The sequence below is a fragment of the Pteropus vampyrus genome, unplaced genomic scaffold (assembly GCF_000151845.1).
Source record: "Pteropus vampyrus isolate Shadow unplaced genomic scaffold, Pvam_2.0 Scaffold335, whole genome shotgun sequence".
NCBI lineage: Eukaryota > Metazoa > Chordata > Mammalia > Chiroptera > Pteropodidae > Pteropus > Pteropus vampyrus.
This window is the reverse complement of record NW_011889116.1, coordinates 3,124,342-3,129,552: the sequence shown is the minus strand read 5'-3', so window position 1 is coordinate 3,129,552 and position 5,211 is coordinate 3,124,342. Positions and strand designations below refer to the sequence as shown.

General features: G+C 47.5%; 1 pseudogene; it reads left to right on the top strand.

Moving 5' to 3' along the window:
• The first annotated feature begins 908 nt into the window (after window positions 1–908).
• On the top strand, window positions 909–1,027 carry LOC111730799 (annotated as a pseudogene).
• Window positions 1,028–5,211: the final 4,184 nt, after the last annotated feature.

Here is a 5,211-nt window from a genome sequence, read left to right as displayed (position 1 = left end):
TAAAGAAGCAGTGGTACATATATACAATGGAATATTACGCATCTATAAGAAGAGATGAAATACTGCCATTTGTGACAACATGGATGGACCTGGAGATAATCATAAGTGAAATAAGCCAGACAGAAAAAGTTGAAAATTACATGATATCACTTATATGTGATGTATAAAAGCAACAAATGAAGAGGACAAACAGAGACTCATGGACTTGTTCAATAGACTTGTGGTTACTAGAGGGTGGAGGCCAGGGTGGAGGATGTACCAGATGGGGTAAAGGGGTCTAATATGTGGTGACAGAAAGAAATATAACTATGTGAGGTGAACACACAGTGTAAATAAATATATATACATGCCTTACTGTTAATGTGTGCAGCTGAAAATTATTGAATGTCATTAAGCAATGTCACATTAAAAAATTAATTAATTAAAAAATAAAATACAATGAAATACAAATAGGTAGTTACAAAAGTGTCATGAGGATGTGAAGTACAGCATATGGAATATAATCATAACATTGTAATAACTATATAGTGCCAGGTGGATACTAGACTAATTGGAAGGGGGGGCCCTTCACTTCACAAATTATATAAATGTCCAACTACTGTGCTTTATACCTGAAGCTAGTATAAAATAATACTGAATGTCAACTCTAATTGAAGAATACAAATGAAAAAATATATAAATATAACTATACATCCAAAGAAAATAGAGAATTCTATTATCACCTATGCCCTGATTTCCTGGAGGGCTGCCTGTGCCTGGTCAGTATGAACAATAATATAGACATAGCATTCTACATGAAGTAGTGCACAGGTCCATCCTGGGCAGCAGTTAGGAGGTCAAGAGCCATACGGTTTTGCAAAACTACTTTCCACATTTGTGTGGTTTCATCTATTAAAAGGGTTATAACCATCTACGGCCATGCTACCCTGAACAAGCCCGATCCCATCTCATCTCAGACGCTAAGCAGGATTGGGCCTGGTTAGTACTTGGGTGGGAGACCACCTAGAAAGTCCAGGTGCTATAGGCATAAAAAATGTAAAAAAATAAATAAATAAGGGATTGTAAGCTGACAAGTTCCTTGCAATCTGTGAGGTCAACCAAGGGTTGCCTTGCCTAATAAATAAATAAACAAACAAACAAATAAATAATAAAAGGGTTATGGCCTGACGTGTTGCATTCAATGCCTGTGCAGTACGCAGGGCTAAAGCTTCTACTTGTAATTCTACATCTATGGACCCCACTCCTGGAATGAATTACACCAGAGGATAGAACCACCATACTGCCTGTTTCTGCCAGTGCCAACGGTGATATTCAAGATCCCAGTTATGAGGCAATTGAGCAAAGTGAGTAATACACGTCCAGCTAAATATGGACATGCCCCAGGTACAAGGGCCAGTCGTCACCAGGCAAATAGGGCCAGCCGTAGTTCCCGCATACCCAGAGATACCCAGCAGGTAGTCAGTCAGCAGGCTCTGTACAAGTATAGCGTCTCTCATCCCACCAGACCTTGCGAACATTAACAATAATGATGTTAGCACACATCTCAGGGAGTAAGCACCCCATAACACGGTTGGGTACAGAACTCACATGCTCTATGCAGTCAGGGGCCTGCTCCCGCAATTCCACATGTCCTCCCACCAGCCACCCCCACCCATTGGAAATGGCATAGCCTATGAGGAATAGGGGGTTGCGATGGTCACGGCAGAATAGTGCTTCTGTGGCATGTCGTCGCTGGTCCCATTCAGGTATAGTATTCTAGGTACGTAGCCACATCCAGTTCTTAGCCATGGCTGGAGTAATGCTCCACAGCAGTCCCTCGGCCGCATCCATTGGCAGTTCAGTACACAAACAGCAGAAGGAAACATTGTGGACAGCAAGAAACACATGAGCCCAGAACATGACACGATTCCCTGTTGTCAGCCTGAGCGATAGGATAAAACAAAGAGACCATTAGGGGCAAGTCCCATCCTTCTGGGAGGACACAGGCAACTTGTCCATCTTGAGACAAAAGAGTGGCCAGGAGAGGGGCTGCCCCTGGTCTGTCATACCAGACAGTTTCTCCAAGGGTGGCAGGCCAGGGAGTCTCCACCAGCATTACAGTGTAGAGAGGAATGGGCCAGAGGCTAAGTACAAAACTCCCTGTAAACAGTGAACCCTCGCACTCTTTGGGAGTGACACTTGCAAGGGTGTGGGCCGAATACAAATCTAGGGTTCTACCTTCAACCCACTGCATAAACCCTGTCCCCAGGGCTCCACCAGGGCTATCCATGGCTCTTGCATTACATGTACAGTCCAGGGCCACGCTCAGGTGGCCTGTTTACCTACTGCCAAAGGTTCTGGAGCCAGCAAGAGCAAAGCTCCCTGGGAGCCCGGGGGCAAAAGTTGTTTGGCAGCGGTGCCCGGGCACACTTTGATAGCTCACGGCAAGCCTGCTACAATCCTTTCAATGGGAGACAACCCCATTCGCCAGAGCTGCTCATTCAGAAGCCATGTAGCTTGTGGGAGGTTAGTGTACCAGCGGTGCTAACCTGGGGCCGAGGCTTGCAGTTTGTCCTTCAGCAAGCTGTTGAACCACTCTATCATTCCAGCTGCCTGTGGGTGATAAGGAACATGTAACTGCCACCATACATCATTAGTGCAGGTCTAGGCCTGAACCTCCTGCCCTGTAAAAAGAGTGCCTCTGTCACTGGTGATTAATAAGGGCTGGCTATAAGCAGTTATGAGGTACTCCAACATGGTCACAGTATGACGTTGATCAGCAGCTGCCATTGGCCATGCAAACCCTAGGCTGGTGGCCGTGTCACACCCATGAACACATAGCGGTGTCACTGGTCTGTGGGCAGAGCCCCTATGTAGTCCACTTGCTATTTTTGGAGTCACTTAGCCCCATGGGGCACCACCCCCGAGGTACTCTGTACCCACTGTCTCTCTGGGTGCTGCTTAGAGCACCAGGGGCATTGTGACATGGAAACTTGTGCATGTGCCCGGATCAACAATAGCCCCCATTGCTTCACTATTTGCCTCATGGTATGGGCCCCTACATGTCCCAATTTCCTGTGGAGCCAGGGGCCAATGTCCACCAAGACCAGAGGTACATGGGCGGAGCAAACTTGTGCCAGCGCATCGGCTGCATCATTGCCAGTGGCCTGTAATGGCCGATGGCTGGAGACATCATATATGGTGGTCCCCTGCTTTGCAGACCCCGCTTCTAGAGGTCTTTCCATTATCCCTGTCCCCATCGGGGGCAGTGCGCTATTATCCACTCCTTGGCAGCCCACCAGGGCAGCCACAGTGTTAGACCTCGATACGCAGCCCAACTGTCAGTGCAGACATCCACTGGGCCAGTTTCATTCATGAGGATCAACAATGCAGCATGAAGCTCAGTCCATTGGCTAGACTGCCCAGCACCATTTTCATACTAAAATGTTTCTATAGACAGCTGCAATGCCATGGCAGCCCATGTTGGGGGCTGCCCGTGGCATGAGCCATCTGTGTACCAGACATCCTCAGGGATGGGAGCCCGACACTCTACATAGGAACTTGGCATGTCTCCCATCTCAGCAGGCTCTGTCAGCTCTGCTTGAATCTGCACTGGTCCCAATAGGGAGTATAGTTGACCTGACAGGGGGCTTGCAGAGAATTGTGCCTGCTGTTCCAGGTAAGCACCCCATTTCATCAGCATGGAGTCTGTGCAATTCCTATATGGGGTGCCTTCACCTATGACCTCAGGCACCCCTCCATGGAGTATGGAGACTACACAATTACGGGATTTGGGCCAGTGATGGCCTCACTGGCCAGGAGGGCTGCATATATGGCAGCCAGTTGTTTCTCTATCAGAGACTATTGAGCTGCTGTTCCTTTCCAAAACTGATACCAGAAGCCTATCAGTACCTTCTGGGACTCGTGCTTCTGCCACAAGCTCCATCCAAATCCTGCATCATCTACCTGCACCGTAAGCAGGAATGGGAGGGCTGGATCTACAACATGTAGAGTCTGGGCTTGTGCTACAATTTGCTTAGTAGTCTTAAAGGCCTCTTCTATCTCGGGGGTTCAATCTCACTGGGCACCCTGTCACACTAAACAATGCAGAGGCCACATCAAGGAGGCCAGATGGGGAATAAATACTCTCCAGAACCCCAGCAGTCCCAAATAGGTTTGAAGCTGCTTCTCAGGTCAAGGATATGCCTGTATCTTATCAATCACTGCCTCTGGCATTACTTGTCTTACCCAACCAATCAACTCCCAAAATTCTGACAGAGAACTCAGGTCCCTGGACCTTGTCCTTGTTCACTTCCCAACCCCATTTGATGAGAGCTTATCGCAGGCTGGTTGCTGTTGCTTCTAGTTCTGTAAGAGAATCAGAAGTTAGCATTATATCATCAATGTAATGATACAAGTACACTACAGGTGGTCATTTCCACATGGCTAAGTCTTGAGACACAAGACCATGGCACAGGGTAGAGCTGTGCAGATAGCCCTGGGGAAGGATGAGGAGTGTCCACAGTCACCCTTCCCAGGTGAAAGCAAACTGTTCTTGACTCTCTGGAGGTATGGCAACAGAGAAAAAAGTATTTTCCAAGTCTACCACATAATGATATCATCCAAGTTCATGTGCCAACCAGTCGATAATGTCCATGACATTCAGTACGGCAGCATGCAGGGGATACATAACTTTATTCGGCTCCCAGTAGTCAATCATCATATGCCAGGAGCCGTCAGGCTTCTTCACTGGCCACACAGGAGAGTTGTACAGGCTATGAGCAGGACGAATAACACTGGCCTTTTCTAGCTCCATTATAGTATGCCATATTTCCTCATGGACTCCCAGCAGACGATACTGTTTTGTGTTCATTACTTGGGTGGCCTGAGGCAACACGAATGTGGCATGGTGTGGATGTCCCTGGATAATAGTTTTCGCCACCTAGATGTGAAGGTAGAATTCACCAACAGTGATATTCACAGTCAAGCCTCGCAAAATATCAATTCCCAAAATGTACTTCTGTATGAGGGATATGTACACCTGATATGTTCGAAGAGGCAATCTGCCTATACAGTGACACAGGGACCTACCGCATATGAATGATTCGAACCCCATAGCCTTCTATTGTTGCAGCGGGCCCAGGGAACTTGTCCGGATTCCCATAAAAAAGGGTGCTGTCAGCACCCGTGTCCACAAGGGCTAATACCCTCTGCACATTGTGGGGGGACCAA